Below are 24,141 nucleotides of genomic sequence, written 5' to 3'. Positions count from 1 at the left end.
GCCAAACTGGTCTTCAAAGGCAGAGAAGGACATCTGGAGCACCCAGCAACACCCCCACATCCTGCAACCCCAGACAGCTAGGCGCCCCCTTGATTAGATTAGGAGAGGGCAGGAGAGGGGTGTGTTTATGATTTTTAGCCACACCAGTGGGTGGGCTCAGCCAGATCTCTCCTCCAAAAATCAGATTCATCCATTTTGGATTTTTAGAGACTATTGCCTTCTGGGATGGATTTTTGCCACACTTCCCAGGAAGTGGTCATCACAGGGGGACGACCCTGTCCCTGATTGGAGGACCAGGGCCCCCCTGCTTTTCACCCAGGAGCAAGGATAAAACTGGCAGACCTGCACCCACGCCTCAGATCCCCACCAAATTTCAAGAAGAAAGAACTACAAGGAGAAGAAGGACTGCCCTGCTGGACCCCTGGCCTGCACCTGGACCCTGCACTCAGAAAGACTGCACCAGCTGCACACTTGGGCTTCACCACAAGAAGGACTTTGCCTGGCTTCCACTGGTTCAAGGAGGGACTCCCTGTTTGCTACAGGTGAAAAATTGCTATCCAGAGTCCCCTGCACCAACTCCTGAAAAAGTGACCAGCTGACCACTGTCCAGTGGCCAAAAAGGAGTTTGCGCCAGGTGCACTCTGGGAGTTGAAGTCCGCACTTCCCAAGGACCATCACAGAACTTCTGGACCCTTGGGGTGAGCTGTGGACCCCAAAAGAACCTTAAAAGAACATCTGGGTGAAGCCCCAGAAGTTTGGAAAAGATTGGAGAAATTTTAGAAAAAAGCTCCATAAAGTGACCGACTCGACGCAGAAATTCTAGCCGGCTTGCCTCAACCGCGACCCGGCCTGACTTCGTGGTTCGTCCCGGTCAAGAAAAACATCCGAAAAAGAGACTAAGTCCGAACGTAAAAAGTTGACCGGGACCTTCCAGCCATCGTATCCGAGAAGGGCTCCACGGACGTCGGATCAAGATTCAGGTTTACCCCGGTCGAAGGATTTTCATCTCGAAAAAACGACTAAGTCCGAAGGTAAAAATCACCACCGAGGAAACCGACTTCGCGTATCCGGACAAGGGCTCCAGGAGGTCGGATCCAACTGGCAGGTTCGTCCCGGTGAAGAAAAACTTCAAAATAAAGACTAAGTCAGAAGGTAACTTTTTAACCGAGGCTTCCCGCGACCTGTATCCGAGCAGGGCTCCATCGCGGTCGGCCTGAAAGTTTGACCTTGTCCCGGTCCTGGTGCAACCAGATGACCCGATTGGCGCTTTTTGTTTCTATGCGCTAGAAAATAATAATACTTTAAAAATTCATATCTCCGGTTCCCCTGAACCGATTTTAATCGTTTTTGTGTCATTTTAAATATAAAAATATAAGCTATTTTTATAAATTGGTTTTGGATTTTTAAACTGTTTCCTGTGTTTTATTTAATTACTGTTTTGTGATATTTGAATGCTTTACACTTTGTCTCCTAAGTTAAGCCTTGACGCTCGATGCCAAGCTACCAAGGGTAGAGCTGGGATTAATTTACTGAGACCTAACTGTACTTTTGTGGAGGTTTGTGGCTTGTTGCTAGGTGTAGGTACCTACCTGCCCTACCAATAACCCATTTTCCAACAGTCATATAGTGGAGTAGAGTGGAACTGAACCCAGTGGAGTGGTGTAGCTTAGAGTGAAGTGGTGTAGCATAGAGTGGAGTAGCATGTTCTAGAGTGTTGTGGGGTGGAGTGGAGTGGACTGCCATAGCATATAGTGGAGTAAAGTGTTGTAGAGTGGAGTGGAGTTCTGTGTAGTATAGTGGAGTGGAGTGGATTGGCATGTTGTAGAATGTCTGAATCTTTTTTATAGTGAAGTGGAGTAGAATGCCACAGAGTGGGTTACAGTGTTGTTCAGTGAAGTGGCATGGAGTAGAGAAAGGTGGTAAAGTATGGCAGAGTGGCAGACACTTCCGTAGAGTTGAGTAGTATAGAGTAGCCTATATTGGAGTGGCGTAGAGTGCAGTAGTGGAGTAGAGTAGAGTGGAGTAGCGTGGAGTAGTGTCTCATACAGTTGATTATAGAAAATTCGGGTGGAGCGGGCTAGAGGGTGTTGTATAGAAGGCAGCAGCACTGCCAGTAGCTTTAGACCCTGGTAGTGCTTGGGCTCTGCTCTGTAGTTTGCAGAAGTGGCCAGTCCAGACATGGGTGTAGCTTGCGACTCTGGGCTATGTTGACTCTTCCCACCTCCCCTCCTCCCTACCCTCTCCAGTATCAGCACACCATAACCTTCCTCCACAAGAATCTATACTGTCCATATTGGACACTACAGCAGAGGCCAAACAGTGACTCCACAAGAGCCTAAACTGGCCCTATCAATGGCTGCAATAGAGGCTAAAAAGAGACTAAATTGCAAACAGACATAAGGGGAACACACTGCAGAAGGATTACGTTGATTCCATTTTGCACCCTTTGTATTTTTTTTTATTTTTATTAACCCTGTCACCTGTCTCACAGGGTACTTGAGCCCAGCAATAAGAGAGGTGACCAAAAGATGACTAAAGGTGTTCAAGGGGTACCTACATGAACCATGACACTCACAGCACGGACCTCCTCAGGGGAGTGTAATGACTGGATAGTGGTAAAAGAGCTAAAAGGCACATGAAAAGGCCATAGAAGAATCAAAAATGGAAAAAGGGATAAAGGATATGGGTGAAAAGTGGTAAAGGATGCAAGGACAAAGAAAAAAAAAAAGAAAAAAAAATCCAATTATTTTAAAAATAAAGGGAAGCACTTGGAGAGGACCAGGTCTCAAAGACCCAGAAAGCCTTGCTGTTATTGGAGATGAGGTGAGCTTTTCAGCGTAGAGAGCAAACTCATATAAACACCACTTACACCCCAGTGCTTGAAGAGGCTAAGCTGGGCTACCTCCCTTTTAATTTGTTACTTTAGTGGTTTAACATCCCTGCTATCATGGAAAAGAGGAAAACTGTGAACAGTACAACCCCTGCAGCTAATGTTACTAATTGAACTATTGATTTTGTCTTGGAGCATGCAGTGGGTGTAATTACAAAAGAGCTTTCATTAACTAAAAGGCGGTTGTCAATAGAAGGAGCAGAGGTAAACAGAATGAAATGGCTGAGATCTGTGCTTCTGCAGATACTGAAGATATTTGTTTACTTGTTCAATTAGAAAAGTCTTGTAGCACCCTATTGTACCACCAGTCAAAAAGAAAAAAGGAGATGTTACGAAGAGGAGGGAGGCAGGGGCAGTGAATCAGGTAGATCCAATTGGGATATTGTGGACTGTGGGAATGATTTGGACTACCTAAACAAACTGTGCACTATGTTAAAATAAAATTTAATGACACACATTAGGCCTCTTTCAGATCAGTTAGACACAACTGAATCTAGTCTGGCTCAGTTAATTTCATATAAAATGTACCACAGTCCACAAACTGAACCAAAACATTCCCCTCATGAGGTTAAGGATAGCATGTGTGGTATTTTTTTCAGGGACTCAGAAGGTAGAAATTGGAAACCTTACTCTGATTCATCTTCCCCATTGGTGCCCATTTCTCGAATTCCTCCTCTTTCCCTACCTGTTCCACCCAATCAGTCTGTCAGCAGCAGTCCATCTTTAAGGGCAGAGGGGCCACACCCCGCACCTTTTGGACATAAAGGCCCGTATTATACTTTTTGACGCTAAACTGCGCTAACGCAGTTTAGCGTCAAAAAGCTTTGCGCCGGCTAATGCCATTCTGAAGCGCCATGCGGGCGCCGTATTTATTGAATGGCGTTAGCCGGCGCTAGCAGACCGGCGCTGCCTGGTGTGCGTGGAAAAAAACCACGTACACCAGGCAGCGCCGGCGTAGGGAAAAATGGCGTTAGGGCGTCTTAAAAATGGTGCAAGTCAGGTTGGCGCAAAAAAATCGCCTCCACCCGATTTGCGCCATTTTTAACGACGCCCAGACGCCATTAACATGACTCCTGTCTTAGTAAAGACAGGAGTCATGCCCCCTTGCCCAATGGCCATGCCCAGGGGGATTCTGTCCCCTGGGCATGGTCATTGGCCATTGTGGCATGTAGGGGGGCACAAATCAGGCCCCCCTATGCCAAAAAAAAATATATATATATTTTTTTTTTATACTTACCTGAACTTACCTGAATGTCCCTGGGGTGGGTCCCTCCATCCTTGGGTGTCCTCCTGGGGTGGGCAAGGGTGGCAGGGGGGGTCCCTGGGGGCATGGGAGGGCACCTCTGGGCTCATTTTGAGCCCACAGGTCCCTTAACGCCTACCCTGACCCAGGCGTTAAAAAGAGGCGCAAATGCGGGGTTTTTTGCCCCGCCCACTCCCGGGCGTGATTTTTGCCCGGGAGTATAAATACGACGCAGTCACAAAGAGTGTCTGTCAGGCAGAGCAATGGACAGCCTGATAGACACTCTGGGGCATATTTATACTCCGTTTGCGCCGAATTTGCGTCGTTTTTTTTTACGCAAATTCGGCGCAAAACTAACGCCATATTTATACTTTGGCGTTAGACGCGTCTAGCGCCAAAGTATGAGGAAAGAGCGTCATTTTTTTGCGTGAACGCCTTCCTTGCGTTAATGAGATGCAAGGTAGGCGTTCCCGTCTAAAAAAAATGACTGCGACGCAAATGCGTCGTATTTATACTCCCGGGCAAAAATCACGCCCGGGAGTGGGCGGGGCAAAAAACCCCGCATTTGCGCCTCTTTTTAACGCCTGGGTCAGGGCAGGCGTTAAGGGACCTGTGGGCTCAAAATGAGCCCACAGCTGCCCTCCCATGCCCCCAGGGACCCCCCCTGCCACCCTTGCCCACCCCAGTAGGACACCCAAGGATGGAGGGACCCATCCCAGGGACATTCAGGTAAGTTCAGGTAAGTATAATTATTTATTTTTTTTATTATTTTTTTTGGCATAGGGGGGCCTGATATGTGCCCCCCTACATGCCACAATGCCCAATGACCATGCCCAGGGGACATAAGTCCCCTGGGCATGGCCATTGGGCAAGGGGGCATGACTCCTGTCTTTACTTAGACAGGAGTCATGTAAATGGCGTCTGGGCGTCGTTAAAAATGGCGCAAATCGGGTGGAGGCGATTTTTTTGCCTCAACCTGACTTGCCCCATTTTAAGACGCCCTAACGCCATTTTCCCCAACGCCGGCGCTGCCTGGTGTACGTGGTTTTTTTCCACGCACACCAGGCAGCGCCGGTCTGCTAGCGCCGGCTAACGCCATTCAATAAATACGGCGCCCGCATGGCGCTTCAGAATGGCGTTAGCCGGCGCTAATCTTTTTGGCGCAAAACTGCGATAGCGCAGTTTTGCGTCAAAAAGTATAAATATGGGCCTCTTTATTTTAAGGTCAGGCAGCCAGGAGCGAGGCATGCGCTAAAGGTGCAAGCTCCTCGCTGTCTTAGCTGAATTCTGCTGGGCTGAAGAGGACACAACTCCTGTAGGTGTGACCTCCTCAGCTCCGCAAAGGTCCTTGAGGTCCTCCCCCTCTTGATGAGGGAGAGCATCCGAATTAGCCTCGTACTCGGGCACTTCAGGTTTAAGCCCTGAATTACCCAGGGCAGAGTGTCTATCATTGATACCTGATCACAGAGTGGATGAGGTCAGCAGTCTATCTGACCCCATCACACTCTGTGATGGGGTAGAGCCTGCTACCTAAGGTCAGCCAAAGAGGGGAAGCAGCAGTCCCACCCCCTTGTACCACCGAGGCTTCTCTTCCTGAGCTGCAGTGCAGGTAAGTGTTCTTTTCTATTGACTTGTGCATGCATGTATGTATGAATGTATGTTTATTTGTGAGTGAGTGCACATGTCTGCATGTGAATGAATGGATGTAAGTGTGTGTGCATGTATGTGTGCACCTCCTCACTCTTGCCTCCCTCTCATTTCTCTTTACCTTAATCCTATTTATATCAATAATATTGCCCTTCCTCTGCAGGATTCCCAGGAGACACAGCATTCACAGGGGCAGATTATTTTTAAATTGCCCCCATCTCACAATCCTGGCTAATGTCGCCAAACTTAATCTAGTTGGGGAAAAGACTAATGATCAATTGATTTATGTGGTGTTACATTGGTTATGTAAGCATATGGGGTTTAGTACCATGTTTAATAATCAAATACTTATGGCCAGAAGGGGTTGAGTGTATTGGTCCCTCCCCCAACGTATTGAACATGGAGTGTATTCTTGTGAATTTTGAAGATCCTAATGTAGTGCGTAGTCTTCTAGCCCATTCCAATTTTTCTCTTTCTAGCCACATTGCTATATTCCCCGTCCAACTTGGATATTTTTGTAAGCCACCTCCCACTGTACTCCCTTTTATTTCTGGTTTGGCATTTGCCCCCATTGGAAGGTCTAATCTATTGTACCCTGTATTTGAGTAGGAATGGGCAGAACTTAGGGAGTTTCACTATGCGGAATTCCACAGAGATCACTAAAACCTCTGTGAGATTCTGCAGAGTTCTGCAAGTGGTGGAATTTCGTAAGTTGTGATGCTTACACTGATTTTTAAAACCAGGAGCTTATCCCAAGCTGTACAATCAGCAGGAACGACACCACATGGTGCACCAGATGGTGCTTCTTCTTTCTGCTGCTTGAACAGACTTTCTATTTGAGTTGCAGTTTTCTCGATAGAAGCAGCAGCTTACTCAACATGAACTGTAGTGACTTGCCGCAACCACCCCCTATATGAAATCTTGCTGTGATGGCGCTCTAGCTCTCAACTTCTCACTTGTGCTCACTGATTTACTGTTGGTAGCCCACGTGTGAGCAAAAACTCCGCCATGTGCTGATTGGCAGAGTTTTTCTGGACCTTCATTCTCCAGAGTGGGCAAACTCTTTGTCCTTGTATCCTTTACCCCTTTTCACCTATATCCTTTAAGACCTTTATCTGTATATAAGACATTTTATAAACTTGTGTCTAAGTATATATTATGCTTTGTGGGAATTTAAATGCTAAAATTACTCTCCCTACTATTGATTTAGCCACTGTTATATCTTGCCTTCAGAAATGTATCATGAATGACCTCTCTGACCATAGAGGTGCTGAATTAGGCCATTAGGTGGAAGATCTTATAAATGTTAATAATGAGATTGAATATGACATTGAGCCAAGGATTCTGATATTCCATGGAAAAGGTTGTGGTTCTTTAATTGAGTTCATAACCAGTGGGATGTGACAGTATTTGGTAAAGTGTAACACATTGTACGTTTTGGGGATCATAACCCCCTGATAGCTACATTTGCTTTACCCATGTGTTTTGTGAGGCATGTTTTTTGTGTTGTGTTATACAACAATTGCTCCAACATAAAGGCCTTAGGTTAGTTTGGCACCTGCCTGAACCTATTACGTTTTTGATCAGCTTAGTAAAATCTAATTTAGACATTTGTATGGCATGTTTGTCTGATAATATTTTGGGGAGCAACTTAAGTGTTCAGCATGACATTTTATGTGAATTAATAAATAGATCATTGCTTAAGCCTGTAAGAAGATCTGCATCTATAGATACTCGCTGGTTTGATAGATCTTGCTCTTATGCTAACAGGAATTTGTGGAGACCGCTGTCCACCATTTCCATGAATCCTGCTGCTGTCTCACAGGCTCGGGCACTCTATAAAGAGGCCTTGCCTAAAAGAAAGATTAAAATCCATAGGGTTAATTGGGATTGTTTACCTGTGAAGCCTTTTCTACAAATCAGATATTGTTTTATAGTGAGGTTAGTGATCCAAGAGTATAAAAGACATCACCCCCCATAATGAGAAGTCATATCACTGGAGACCAAGGGTTTGCACATTTTAGTAATATGGACCTTCTGAGTGCAGCATCTCTATTGATTTAGTTTGTAATAGTAATGACATTGAGATGTTTCATACCTATGTAGATAAATTGTTTGTTACCATTAATTAAGCTCCCCTAACAAATCTCCAGAGCTGGATGGGGTGCCCATCGATATTTTAAATGTAGGGTAGAATTTTGGGCTGCTTTACATATTAATGTATGTATTAACTTAAATCTAACTTATCTTCCTTCCTTCCTGGGCAAGATCTATAAGCAATCCGGTCTTCAAAAAAGGGAGTTACATCAATCCAAATTATTACATACCCATCTCTTTAATTGGGTCTACTGTTAAAATAGTGGGGACGGTTCTTTTTAATAGATTAAGAGATTGGATACGGTACAATAATGTATTATTTCCTTGACAATATGGGTTCAAAGAAAGGCTAGGTACAAAGGAAAAGTTTCTAAGGGCCAGATTTATATCTTGTCAGTCTCGGTCCATCCTCCGTGATGGAGGTTTAATTCTATCTGCTGGGCTTGTAGAGTACATCCCATCCGATTTATGTATAGAGTGGTGAAACCTTCATGGTGAAACCTTCATCCATTGTGTAGAAGGGAGATCTGTCGTTCTAGCGGGGCTACAGCGCATGTGGTGATTAATCCTCTGCTGTTGTGTGACACTCTGTCAACATGTTGGAATTCTGTCTGCCCAATCTATATATTACTGTCAGCATAGAGGGCTTACAGGCACATAGCGTTGGAAGAAATATGTCACAGAACGGGATTTCCATGGTATAGAGTTGCATCTGAATGATGGATGTTCTGCTTACTAACATTCTAAGTAATCACACTTGTGGAGCACACTATAAAGCAAATCCCATGCTATACAACCATCGTTTGCCTTTGTTTCCGAAGCAGCCAGCAGAAAATAGTTGTTTTTAGGATCAAACCATTAGATTCACTTTTTGCTATATTTGAAATGTTCGTCTATGGAATCTATTATTTTCTTCCCTTTTTAATATTTGTACTTATTTTCAACCATGGCTAGGAGAAGAAACCCCAGATTTACAGACATAGCATTAATATTCAGTGTGGATTAAATTATTAGAGTAGAGCCCCACTTGTTTGGGTTATTTGTTCAGTCTATAACTATTACTCAGAAAAGGCAAACATAGGATATAATTGTCTCTAACACAAGTCAGTCACAGGAAAAAATTATGAAGCACTGGAATGATCTGCAGAGGAGGGTCAGATCTCTGGCCTCCACAGATCACCTAGCAGCCCAGCAGACTGGTGATGGTTCTGTCAAGTCTATGCACCTCTTGCCCTGGGAGGAAAAGTTGTGAGGGATCTAGCACACTGAAGGCTTTGCAGAAATGTCAGGTGGAATGGAGTCAGGTAAGTGAAAGCACACTACAGGTACTAATTTGTAAATTGCAAATGTCCCTCAAATCAAAATCATTTGTGTCTTGCAGTATGAAAGTCTTAAATTACACACAAACAAATGTTAAACCTCCCACAGAGATATTAATGTCAGCATACTGTGAGGGCCACTCTAGTTTAATAAACTGAAATTTTACTATGACAATTAAACCATCCTTTGTATTTTTACCATGGAGTACATAGTGACATGATAATGTGCATTATCTGTAATGTTTCAGACATTTGTTTAACAACTATGCATTGTGTGGCCTGATATTTTACATGAGTTATATAAAATACTGTAAAGCTGATCTACTTCATTGTGCGTGCCTTCTATACTTCATAACTGTCATGAAGAACATCTTTACATTTATCCTTAAAAGTAAGTAGGTAAATGCAAAACATAACTATTGTAGTCAAATCTTTATTTACAGTCTCTCACATAGTGTCACCTTCTTCATCCAATCCACAGAACCTGATATGGATATACCCTTATGACAAGTCAACCATACACTTGCTACTCACATCTAAAGTGCTTGTATATTTGTCTAACAAGATGGTGACAGTGTCTATGACACAATTGGAACAAATGAGAATCAAGTATATACTCTGAAAAAATGTACTGTGTGTACCAATGGCCTGGACACACAAGGCTACTATTGTGCTAGCAGCACTATATTTCACACATACTTTAATGTACCTCTAAACATGTTGTGGTCCAGCCCTAGCTGTCTATAGGTATACTCTCAAGTTACCATTTAGGTAAAGTTTAATTAAATGGAATAATCAATTGGAAAAGTAATCAACAATGGGTGCACTCTTAGTAGCAAATTACTACAAGTCCCATAAAGCATTGTAAGAGCTACCATAACTTCATGTCACGCCTCACTCTCATCACAGCCAAACTTTGACTCACAGCATATAAAAAGTTATTACCTTGAAGTAATGCATGTTCATACTCTGCAACACATAGAAACATTCTGGTTGGTAACTTTTCTCTGTAATGACACTCAGAAATGTGGAGCTTTGACAACTCTATAGGTATCGGGGGGCTACAGTGCATATAACTATATAACCATGTACAAGCTTTTCATTTGCTGTGCAATTGTAGTCTCATGCATTGTAAAAGGATAATGACTTACCTGTATCATGTACATTTTGATACAAAAAATGCCAATTCTGGTTCAGAAAGAGCACTCAAAATTGGAAAGCTCTCCATAGCACTGATTGGGCATGACAGAAACTTGTGTTGTTGTCAAAAGAGAAACATGTGAGTACTTTGTACTTGTTAATTTGTGAATTTGTGGTAGATTTTAGAAGTGTAGATTGATTTTTTAAACAAATATGAAATAAAATCGCATAGCCACAAATATTGAACAAATTGACATGTGAAGTAAAGTCTTGGTCAAAAAAGGAGTTTGTATGTAAGCCTAATGCTTTTACAAACTCTGATATTTAGTATCAGTATCATAAAATTATACAATGAAACACTGATTAGGTACTTTCCTACTATAGGACATCATTACAACATCAGAATGTCCTAAAACCACTCCACCAACTGCTACCACAGTTAACAACTCCTGCACAAGCCTTCACTGAGCATGAAACTCCTGCTGGTCGTGATCTGCATATGGCTAGGTCCAAACTGAGGTGGCGTGGTGAGCATAATAATTGATTAATTAAAATCAGATCTGTCACTGGGGGTGAATGTTTGGTTGCACATTCTGTCCATCATTTGTGTTTGTTTGCTTTTATCACCTTAAGTGCACCGGGTATACCCAGACGTAGGTCCCGGGCTCACTATGCCACTGAATTCAAGCTATCCTGGCTGAGGAAAGGTGATACCCTGAAACCGATGCTTGTTTCCTGTCCAGGTAAGACCTTTCTTGGAAGTTCGGGATGGACTTTTCCCATTAAGAACAGGGTCAAGACTCATTTGCGTGTAGCCGGATCCAAACTGGGGTGGGGTGGTGAGCAAAAAGAATTGATTGATTAAACCCAGATCTCTGACTGGGGTAATTGTTTGATTGGTTGCGCATTTTGCCCATCATTTGTGCTACACTATCTTTTCCTGTGCTTAATCAAGCATTGTCAAGATCAGTTTCTAGGAGAACAATCCTCCCATGTACTCATCGCAATCATTAAAATTACCTTTACAACCCTGATCTTATGGACCTATAGCCTAAACTGTATAAATCACAACAAATTTGGAAGTTTGCCACCTGTAGATCTAGATACACAAGTTGGCTTAGTGTTATATACCATTATGTGAAAAAGTTGGCAATAAAGTCCTGATGCAAATCATGTCCTTCTTCTTCACTACTGTCATTTTCATTTGGAAATATCATTCAACCTTACCCTTAGCCTCCTTGTTGTAGTCATAATTCTGGATGAAAGCCAAGTTTCGCTGTAGGGCAATGTTGTACAGCATTCATTAGTACACTGTTACCTTGCATACTTTCTTAGATGAGTGGAGGAAGGCTTGGGGGACTCATTCAGACTTGTCCAGACACCAGAATGTGGTTGGTGAGTTCTAACATGTGCCTCATTGAAGCAGACCTTCCCTGGTGTTGTTGGATTTCCCAATGGGGTTAACAACCATGGTCTACTACGATAGGCAGAGTCTCATAGAATACAGAAAAATGCCATATTTAATTTGTAGAATAGAGATGCAGCACAATTTAACGGACTATCAAATGAGATTTATACATATATTGAGATATACCACTTACCAACAAGGAGGCCCACACATTTCCAAGTTGTGTCATTTGCTGCTGTATGTTTCTATTGTGTAGTGTAAAAGAAACATTGGTGGATCCCTAAAATCAGGAACAAATGTTAGAGATGTCTAAATCAGGTAGAAAACCACTTGAACAGTTATGGAATGAAAGTTTTTCTTCTTGCAGTACACCGGTTTTCTGTTGTTTGGTGGTACCAATGTGGGTCCCGTCAACGGCACCTATGACATGTGGAATGCCACCCAAATCATAAAAGTCTTCCTTCAGATTGGTTAGTTCATCAACAGTCTGTGGACAGTGAATGAAAGTCCCTGATCCTCTTCCTCCTTTGCTTCCTCCTCCTCCTCCTGTGCTGTTCTGGCAGCTGACAAGTCAGCTTGGAAGAGGAGTGGGTTCACTTCAGATTGCCTGGCGTCAGTCACTGGTAGATGATCCTTCCTCCAGACTCAAGTAGTTGTCCTCAACACCTATGAGACAACATGATGCGGTGTAACACAGGGTTTGAGTTAAATTATCTTCACATCAATGGATGTACACATGTGACCTGGTTTGTGTACACCTACACATGATAGCTAACACTGTGGCATTGAGGTGTTCAAATCATATGAAATGCAAAAGCAAACTCAACAGTTCCAACCACAGGTCTGTGGTATTGAGATCCTCCTAGATGTCAGCTGTTAGACCCGACTCCTTGAGTATGTACCAGAAGAACTGGTCAGTGATCCAGCAGCTTTGGAAAGAAGTGACACAGTGGTTAATGTTCTGCATGTATTATGTGTGATTATGCACAATTGACACACACATCACAGATGCTGTTGGGCCCATTTTACACACCACTGCAGGAGTAATGCTAAAATAACAAATTCTGCTCACCCCCTTCCACAAGGATTTGGTTCTTTTTCATGAATATGTTATCAATAGAATACAACACTATATGGCACACTTACCTGATGGACAGATGGCTGTGGGTTAGGCTGCTGCAGCCAAGATGTCTCCTAAACCTCTGGATGGTGTTATCTGTATCACTAAAGTAGTCCTGGCAGCAGCTAGAATGTAACATACATATCCATTACTGAGTGCAAAGGATGATGGTAATAATTTTACATGTACATGTCAGAGCTATGAACCAGTGATCTACAAGTTACAGGCCGCCCTCATATCAAACAAACAAGTATCACAATTACAACATGTATTTTGGATGTTACTGAGAGCTATAGGATGGGAATAACTAGGGTGTCCAGCACTGTCACCTTTGTACACACCTACATCTTTTTTGGCATCATACATCCTACGTATGATGTGGCATCTGGCAATTTATAAATGAGTCTCCCAGAACATGAGGAGCTGGTTAATCTTTGAACATCAGATGTGGTCAGTACATTGCCATGTACATGTTTGATATACACAATTATCAACTAGGTATGGGTAGCATTTATTCACCCTCCTTCTACCAACAGGACAACATTTCTTATTTTGGGCTGTGAGGTCAGCCATTTCTGGCATGCACTTTTCCTTTGGCCTGTGTTTCCAATGTATGTGTACAACATCATAGTCTATTTATTTCTGACTCTGAATATGGTCAAGTACAGCACACATGCTGTAGTCCTCTGTTCAGTGGTTCACTCATTTGTGATCATGGTGGCAAAGTGCAATAAACATTGTTCTACGGTCACTCTATTTGGTCAAGTGGAAAAACTGGGGTGATACCCACCTTAACTGTTTTCTATGTTGTGCAGTTTAACCACAAGATGTTTACCCTTTCCCTTCTCTACACCTAACTTGCAAGCCACTACAACACTCCCAAAATGCTAACCTGCTGGTATAAGTACACCCCTCACCAGCATCATTACTTTAGCTGTTGTTTCCTAGCATTTTGTCAGCAAGTATCCATGTCCTGAAATTAGAAACAGGTTGTGACTCCACCTCTCCATGGTGGACTTGGGGTCAAATTTATGAAACCCATCAAGGCACCGGAGGATCACTCTTTGTGTAACTCTAGCTGTAACTCTAGCTGCACACACCAGTAAATCATGTCTATGAGGCCACAGGAAGTCAATTTGCATGGTTTAAAATGGGGTCCTGGAATGTGTCAAAGCTGAACATATCCCTGAGGTGCCTCACTCTCCACTCGAGTGACATTCCATGAACAATGGGGACACTTGTGACAGTTTCCCAGAGTGACAGAACCATGTATATCTGGGAAGGTACAAACACCTTACACCTCATGAGGTGAGGCATACTGACTCGTAAGATATAGACGTGCTGCACGGACCCACACAAAATCAACCTACATGAGGGCCAATATGAACCCTCAGGTAGGTACTATTCACATATATTTTTGGTTGACCTATCATTGATTAATATGCCAGGGTGGTGTGTGGTATACTGTTGCGAGACATATGTGAGTATATGGGGATGAGTGGTAACAGTGACATTAGACACACACCGGATACTGCTGACATTTACACCACAGTTTAGGAGCATTATTTGTTGGTATAGGAATTTTCATGTATCCTTACCAGTGTCTCATATCCACCTAGTGTGTGGTGCCTGACCAGATGTCACACTTAATAATCCTGCAGAGGTCACTGCATGCTGTTCCTTTCTTGACAATGTCACAGGGCCTACAATGATATGTGTGTGTTCAGTTAACATATTAGTTGACACATGTGAATCACAGCATTACTTAGTTCATTTCACAGGTTTGCCACAGTTTATGAATTCCATGTACTATAACTTTGTGTTGACTGGTAACAGTGAAGGAGCCAATGTCCTCCCTTGGTCATATTTACGTATCAATTTGTGCTGATGATGTGGGTTGTTGTGCTCCGTGACATTGCCTCCCTGATGGTGCAGAGACCTGTGCTCCAGTGTGTGACTGTATTCTGGCTATATGTGGCAATAGAAGGGAAAGGTCATCAGACTTGACCAAGATATTTGATTATGTGCAACCTGTCACATAACTACACATTTGCATCTACATGCCAACAGCAATGGTAAATGAATGAGGGGCTTTATCGATTGCATTGCACCAGTGTTAAGTGGTTTTGTCATTTGCAATTGCCATCACAAAGGATTCTGGTACTTGTAATGTAATGGACTAGCTGAGACACACAAGGGTCTGAGTAACCATGTAGTTTGTACTTACTTGGGACAACATTCATGGTCACATTTTTTGAGTATCGCAAACATTAGTCATTTGGCATAATTTTTTAGTGTCATTGCATATTACCTGGCACCACATTGTGATACTCACTCATAGGCAGCCCATGGAGCAGGTAGGGATCTGTGGGGGAGAGGACATCCCTCTCATGTGGGGTGAGTCAGAGGTAGGCCCAGTTTGTACACCTGGGAGACCTCTGGCCACCTCTATCCTGTGGTACGTCTCTTTCACCCTTCTCTTCTCATCCTGGCACTTCTTCTTGATGTCATTCACAGTCTGGGTGGCCTCTCCCAATGCAGTGACTGCCATGGCCAGTTGCTGCAATCAGCTGCCTTCTGTGAGGAACGGCTGCTGTAGGGTGGGAGACCATGCAGTCTTTTTTGGTTCCTCGCAATAAATTTCAGGATCATGGTGGTCTCCTCCTCTGTATAGTTTCTTTACCTTCTAATGGGCAGCATGGCTTCAGGATATGAAGCGCGGGCAGGCATAGTGTGGTTGTAGAGAAACCAGACTCTTTGTTGTATGTTGCTTTTATCTGTTTTTTTATCTGTGTTGCAGGTGGGATTGATAATGTGCAGGTGCATGTAATTACACTGATTCCAGCCCAGAGTCGGATGATAAAGCCAGAGTGCAAATGATCCGCAATGAGTATGGATGATCAGGCCCTGGTGAAGATAATCCCACCTAAGTACGCGAATACCTGAAAATCGTAAACTTAGACTTCTGGTATAAAGTTAGACCAAAAGTTTAAGTTTACCTTTGTCAATCTGGCCCAATGTTTTAATACACAAAATAAAACCACACTACATCACTGCAGTTTGCTTATCGCTGAAGTATTTTCTATCAAAAATATCACTCTGGACATTTTATTGGTTCACAATTTTAGAAAAGCCAGGTAGTAAAGCAACCAAACACTTTTTGCGATAAAAGGGCAGAGCCATAGCCTGTGATGATGATGATGATGATGATGACAATGATTATGACTCTGAGTCATTTAAGCACAATGAAGGAATGGAAAAATAATGGTCAATGAAAGCCATATGTGTTAATTGTCAATTGCAATGGGATGGGACGTCATATTTTCCAGCCATGCTGCACTGTCTTGGAAACTGCTGGTATACTGTTTAAATGAATTACACAGCACAACATTGGAGGAGGGGGAATGAAACAAAAATCGGATAGGGGAATTGGGGAAAAAAGGAGACAGTAAAAATAAACAACGTAAAATTTAAAAGAAGCAGAGTGGGCAGAGCTTAAAGAGCTAATCTATTGCTGCCTTCTCCCCAGCTCTTCACAGACCCACCTCTGCACTGTCCATCTTCCTGTCCTTGGGTGCTGATGTAAGAAAAGAAGAAGCTAAAACAATAGATTAATGGTACAGTTAATCTCCACAAAATTATTATTACAGGAAACACAGTCTCATTGTACTCATCTAAAACAGATCGCATATAGTACTATTATCAAGTCCATCGAGTATCATTGAGTTGACCATACTAATCCTAAAATACCTATTCCAAATTTCCTTAACAAAAACTACATTTGGAACTTATGCATTGCAATGGCTGACCTTTGATTCTATTTTTATTTCTCAGCACCTGTCATGGACCAACTCAGTTTCATGTTTTTGCAATCCATATATGCATACTACACATCACTGTGAAACAACAGTACAAGGTACATAGAGAAAGTCAGCGACCTCACTGATTCACTATGGTGAATCAAGATAATTAGGTATATAGCAATCCAGCTTTGTTTCAGGGAGAGGCATAAGCACTTTAACAATGGTTAGCAGTGTTAAAGTGCACAGAGTCCTAAGGCCAACAAAAATAAATTGAGCAAAATTGAAAGCAAGTAGGTAGAAGGTTTGGGGAAAGACCAATATAAGGCTGTCAGTTTTAACAGGCCTTCTTAAGCATTTCTAGCTGACCAGTTCCAACTGGACCTGCCCTAGACCCTGATGCTGGCCTTGGCAGGACTGGGCCTTGACACCCAAGTTCTGCCAAAATGTCCTTGACCCAGTGCTGGTGTCAGTGTATTCCGCCTAACAAATTATGAACACTGGGACTTAGAAACATTTTGCCAACTCTTTGCTCTGAGAAGCCTCTGGTGACTGGCACCAACCTTCTAAGACGATCCAAAGATGGTGCATTGGTGCTTAGTTAAAGTTTCAGGTTTCCCTTGCTACCTTCTTCTCCGTAGCAGCGAATCAAGTCTTGACCTCGTAGAGAATGTATCCCGCCTCCTGAAGCCCTTTCCGGCTACAGCTTGCAGCCCTGTCTGGTTGGAATAATCCAAGTTCCAAAAAGTGACTAAGGGGGTCATTCCGACCCTGGCGGTCCGGGGACCACGGAAGCACCACCAACAGGCTGGCGATGCTTCCAGGGCCATTCTGACCGCGGCGGTAAAGCCACGGTCAGAAAAGGGGAACCAGCGGTTTCCCGCTGGTTTTCCCCTGGCCCAGGGAATCCTCCATGGCGGTGCTGCTTGCAGCGCCGCCATGGGGATTCCGACCCCCTTCCCGCCACCCTGTTTCTGGCGGTTTTCACCGCCAGAAACAGGATGGCGGGAACGGGTGTCGTGGGGCCCCTGGGGAACCCTGCACTGCCCATGCCACCGGCATGGGCAGTGCAGGGGCCCCCTAACAGGGCCCCATAAAGATTTTCACTGTCTGCTTTGCAGACAGTGAAAATCGCGACGGGTGCCACTGCACCCGTCGCACCCCTGCAACTCCGCCGGCTCCATTCGGAGCTGGCTTCCTCGTTGCAGGGCCTTTCCCGCTGGGCCGGCGGGCGCTCCTTTGGCCGGCGCCCGCCGGCCCAGCGGGAAAGCCAGAATGGCATCCGTGGTCTTTTGACCGCGGAGCGGCCATCTGGCAGTTCCAGCTAGGCGGGCGGCGACCGCCGCCCGCCTCGGTTGGAATGAGGCCCTAAGTCTGAAGGTAGAAATTTCACCTTGCAAAGGCACAAAAAGAATCCATCAGGGGAGGGAACTTCTCTGGGCTTGAAATTCAAATTTCTCTCACTTGGCATTTTCCTGCTAAAAGTTACAGAGATCTTGTACAGAGGCTATCCAAGAATGTTGAGCATTCTTAGGTCACACCCTACTGCCCCTTTGAGGATTTTTTACTTTAATTTCAAAGACCAAGGGTCTTATTTATGAGGCCTTAGCGGCACACTGTGCCATCAGAGCATTATTTTTGTTAACGCTCCAGTGGCGCAGTGTGCTGGCCTATATTTACAAGGCCATGCAAAGCCACCTTGTGTGGCTTTTCATGGCCTTGTAAATATGGACCCCTTTTATGCATAACACTGCTTGTAAGGGGTGTTCCATGGGTGTTGCTTGGGGTGTTCCAATGCAATACCCATGAAACTGGAAGGAATCTGATGCTTTCCTAGATTTACAAGTTTAAGAATGCCTCAGATTCCTACCCCAAGGGTGGTGTAAGAATGACACAAAAGGGAGAAATATCTTTATTTCCCCGCGTTTGTTTCCTTTTTCTATATGTGCTGGATTCTGTACCACACATGGAAAGATGAAAACACCTCTTGTGATTGTTTTTATGCAAGAAGGTGTCTCTTCCTGAACAAGAACAATCATCTCCACATGCAGCCTTTATTGCACCTTGGTACAATGGTGTCTTCATTGGTGCTAGGCAGCAATTTGTGTGCCAGCACAGGGGGAGAGGACAGAAATTCTCCAAATCTTGTAGATATGGCACAGTTCTGCCATTTCCTGGTAGCGTAGGGCGGTGCAGCAAGGCACTTGCTGCACCGCTCTTTGTCACAGTTCTCATAAATGAGGTCCTAATTCTAAGGGTAACTTATTCACTGGGACAAGCCTGATCCCTGAATTTGACCCACACTCCTTCACGGTCAGCTTAAACCATACCTTTATCCTAGTCAAGCACAACCAGATGATTGTGGCTGGCACCTAACACTTTTTGGCACTATTTTGAATCTTAAATTTGATAATTAATAACTCCAGTTCTACATATTGAATTTTTCCTATTGGATTTTTGGTATTGTGGTGTTGTTTCACATATTAAAATGTACTCTACTTTTGAGAATTGTTTTGAGATTGTTTTCTTGTGTTGTGTTTAGAATTAATTACTGCTTGAGTACTGCATAAGTCTGTTTGCTCTGTGCTGTAGCTACCAGGAGGTTATGCTCAGGTTAATTTATTGACTTTAAATGTTTATCCTGACCCATCCTGTGATTGTTATGTGAGGCTGGGTCCTCACTCATTTCAATTAATATCCCAATTTCTCACAATATTCACTGAAAAAAACAAAGGTTACATGGACATTATAATTAGGTTCTGAATTTACTCCACAAAACCATAGAAATTCAGCAGTTACAGTTAGAGTTCTTTCAATTTACTATAACTCATGCCCTAAAGTAACTATAACTTGCGCTAAACATTGCAGCGGTGCATGGCGAAGGTGCAGTTTATAGTTGCCTTAGGGCGCAAGTTATAGTTACTTGAAATAACTCTAACTATAACCACTGAATTCCTGTGGTTTCGTACGAGTAAATCTAGAACCTAACTATACCGGCCCTCTATATATGTTATTCCAACCTTCGCTGCACACGGCCTTCGTGCGGGCTTGGTCACAAGGCCTTGCCATGCTACCATGCTGCCAGGCCTTGGAGCCAAGCCCCTACAACCACCCAACGCCATACATGGTCTTTGGCCATGTGGAATGTAGGTTGACCACAGGGCCTGTCTCACTCAGTGGATATGTGAGTGAGTGCGTTAGTGTCTGAGTGGGTCTGAGTGGGTGCATGAGTGTCTGAGTGGGTGTGTGAGTAGGAGCCTGAGCCTCTGGGTGGGTGTATGAGTGAATGAACTAGTGTATGAATGAGTCTGTGGCTTTTCTTTCAAATTTCTCCATATTCACAAATATTTTGAGAATATTTTGTGAATAATTGGCGGACATTCTTGAAAATTTGCAATTTTCATGAATACCGTGCACCGTGATGCAAAATTATATTAAACCTATAATTTTCCCCTAAAACCCACCTATATGTCGTACCCCTAAGTTCAGGGTACCTTATACAATTTCAATTTTAATTTTCTCCCCTGGGGACCGAGTTCTCGGAAATAAAATGGCAGTTGCAACTTTCTAGTAAGGTTGCTGTCTGCCAATTGCAACACCTCTTTTCGCAAGTGTATTCACAAAAAATTGCAAATTTTGCAAAATATTCACTGCCAAAGATATACAAAGGCATTTGCCCTAAAAATATCTTTTAAACTACAGAACGGATTTACACCAAATAACAAAAAGCACAATCTGTGTACCGGTAGCTAGCTTTCTGCCAAATTCAGTGTGATTCCATCCAGTGGTTCGGGCTGTAGACGTGTTGACATGTCCTATGGGAATTAACATGGGAAATGCAATGTTTTTTAGTCCTTTTTTCTTGGCCCCCGCTTGATGGATCACCCCAAAACTTCCTGTTTGCAACAAGAATCACCAGGCTACTTTTTTGGGACAATTTCATGAAGAATCGTCAAACGGTGCCAAAGATATAAGCAAGTCAAAAAATTATTTTTCAAGGGAAAAATGGTCCTAACTATAACTACCTACTAGAGCCCATCAGAAGGATATATATATCCTGAAACTACAAACCCTTTATGATAAATTGGAAAAACTACACAGAAAAGAATTGTCTAAATGGTGGGAGTTTGAGTCACTACAGAGATATATTGATGTGGAACGAGTCCCTAGAGGATTGAAAATTTATACCATACCGACTTATGACGATCCCGACCTGGAAATGCTTGAGGAATGTGCTGAGAATCCCAAGCAGAGTTTGTTAAACATGATGCGTATATTAATCAAATATGCGATGAAGGATAGGAGTAAAATCTTGGATGAAATCGAGAAAATGAAATTGGAGCTGTTAACAATTGTTACACAGGAGGTATTTGATGAGTTTATGAAGAATTTAGAGAAAAAACTTTTGAAATTAGAAGAAGAAATTACCAGCAAGAAACAAAGGAAATTCACACGTGATTTCAAGGATTATCAGGCAGGCATTTTAACTTTTCAACGCAAGTATGATCACATGTATAATGAAGAAATCAGTTAGACAAACGTGATTTGGAATTAGTCAGTAAACCGGTGAAAGAACAAGAGGAGAGTGATATTTCGGATGGGAATCTTTCTGATGTATCATATACAGGATTATCTAAGGGTTTGACATCGGATAAAGAAACAGATAGATTGAATTTCTTAAAGCAATTCAGACTTCTGAATCAGGGACAGACGGACCAACACAAAGAAGCGTGTCCTCAGAGAGGCAAGGGTCGAGGTTACAGAGGAAGAAGAAAAGGAACAGACAGGCCAAAAAGAGGGGACGGAGGAGACGATGCAAGATCTTCGGAAGTGGTAACCCATGCACGCAAGTAAAAACTATGGGGCATATTTATACTCCGTTTGCGCCAAATTTGCGTTGTTTTTTTCGACGCAAATTCGACGCTAAACTAACTCCATATTTATACTTTGGCGTTAGAAGCGTCTAGCGCCAAAGTTCATGGAGTTAGCGTCATTTTTTTGCGTGAACACCTTCCTTGCGTTAATGATATGCAAGGTAGGCGTTCCTGTCTAAAAAAATGACTGCAATGCTATTGCGTCGGATTTATACTCCCGGGCAAAAATGACGCCCGGGAGTGGGCGGGACTAAAAAACCTGCATTTGCGCCGGATTTTTGCGCCTGGGTCAGGGCAGGCGTTAAGGGACCTGTGGGCTCAGAATGAGCCCAGAGGTGCCCTCCCAAGCCCCCAGGGACACCCACTGCCACCCTTGCCCACCCCAGGAGGACACCCAAGGATGGAGGGACCCACCCCAGGGGAGAGAAGGTAAGTTGTGGTAAGTATTTTGTTTTTTTATTTTTTTTGGCATAGGGGGGCCTGATTTGTGCCCCCCTACATGCCACTATGCCCAATGACCATGCCCAGGGGACAGAAGTCCCCTGGGCATGGCCATTGGGCAAGGGGGCATGACTCCTGTCTTTGCTAAGACAGGAGTCATGTTAATGGCGTCTGGGCGCCCAAAAAAAATGGCGCAAATCGGGTTAAGACGTTTTTTTTGCCTCAGCCTGACTTGCCCCATTTTTGGACGCCCAAACGCTATTTTTCCCTACGCCGGCGCTGCCTGGTGTACGTGGTTTTTTTTCACGCACACCAGGCAGCGCCGGTCGGCTAACGCCATTCAATAAATACGGCGCCCGCATGGCGCTTCAGAATGGCGTTAGCCGGCGCTAATTTTTTGGGCGCTAAACTGCGTTAGCGCAGTTTTGCGTCAAAAAGTATAAATATGGGCCTATGAATGTTGTTAATCTCTCCAGTAGAGTGTTGTCTGCTGTTGAGGAGGACCACTCATTCTGCCCAACGGGACGTTTCAATTACACTCAAACTAGAATAGATACCTTCAAGTTCATTAGAAAACTTAAATTGAAAAAATTGTATCATGCGAAGGTTAAATGTGATGAGAAATTGGTGATAAGGAAAGATGTTAGCAATTTATGTATTTTGGTTATTGAGTTGTTGCATACAGTAACAGACTTATGTGATGGGGTGACTGCCCATGCTGATCCAATTCTAAATCTGTAAGGATTAGGTATTGCTCTTGATAGTGCATGTCCGAGCAATTTTAAACCCAAATCCACTTTCTTACCCGCCATTCACTGTGATGCTCTTGATGTTTTTGAACGAGAAATGACTAAACAGTTGAAAAAGATGAGATATGGTATGAAGATGTGAAAAATAGGAATTTGTCTGGTGAACAGTGGCAAGCCCTCCAAGATTTGAAAAGAGATCATACTATTGTCATTAGACAATCTGATAAGGGGGGCAATGTGGTTATTCAAGACACCACTAAAAATGTGACGGAAGGAGAAAGGCAGCTCAGAAATACTGAATGTTATGAAGAAGTGAGTTGGGAAGATGTGAAATCAAGGAATGAGAAATATCATGGTATGTTAATTGATTGGAAAGGTCAGGGAATGATTGAATGGGACGAATTCCTATTTCTCAAATGCGATCATCCGAAGCATCCAATACTATATCTTCTGCCTAAGATTCATAAGGACATAGTCAATCCACCGGGTAGACCCATAGTCTCGGCTATGGATTCTCTTTTGGAAAATACATGGAAGTATATTGACTATTTTTTGCATCCTTTTGTGGAGTCAATACCATCTTATGTAAGGGATACCACATACTTTTTGAAAATCATTGAGGGCATCTAATGGGAAGATGATTTGTTGCTGTTAACCCTAGATGTTACTAGCTTATACACGAGTATAAATCATGATTTGGGGGTTAAAGCTATTAGACACTTCCTTAGAGCGAGATCATTATCATTGTTTTTCCATTCAGAAATGTTGTGCACTATGACTGAGTTCTGTCTCAAGAATAATCTGTTTATTTTTGACAATCACCTGTATAGGCAAATGCAAGGGGCAGCTATGGGCACTTGCTTCGCCTCCAGCTATGCAAATTTGTTTATGGGCTGGTGGGAGGAACGGGTGTCAGAGACGATTACTCAGTTTGATACCAATGTGGTTCTTTGGTGTCGCTTTATTGATGATATTTTTGTAATTTGGAGGGGTGATGAGAGATCAGCCATGCAATTTGTGCGGGATTTGAATGACAATGAGTTTAATTTGAGATTCACTGAACATTTGGACCTGAGTCGTATTGAGTTCCTAGATGTGGACATTTCTGTAAAAAATAAGAGTTTAGTGTCCAAACTGTACAGAAAGACAATAGCTGGAAATAGTTTGTTATTTGCTCGTAGTTCCCATCCGGTGACTCTGATACAGAGTATCCCCTTTGGGGAACTACTAAGAGCACGGAGGAACTGCAGTGAACTAGCAGATTTTCAGCAAGAATGTGCAGTGATGTTTGTAAGATTTAAGGACGTGGGTTATGGAGCTAAAGTTATAGATCAAGCCAGACAGAAAGTGGAGACTTTGAACAGAGATGATGTCCTATATGGGGGGAGTGAAACCCAGAAGAAGGACAATTAC

The sequence above is a fragment of the Pleurodeles waltl genome, chromosome 2_2 (assembly GCF_031143425.1).
Source record: "Pleurodeles waltl isolate 20211129_DDA chromosome 2_2, aPleWal1.hap1.20221129, whole genome shotgun sequence".
In the NCBI taxonomy this organism is placed as follows: domain Eukaryota; kingdom Metazoa; phylum Chordata; class Amphibia; order Caudata; family Salamandridae; genus Pleurodeles; species Pleurodeles waltl.
Note: the sequence above shows the minus strand (reverse complement) of the source record.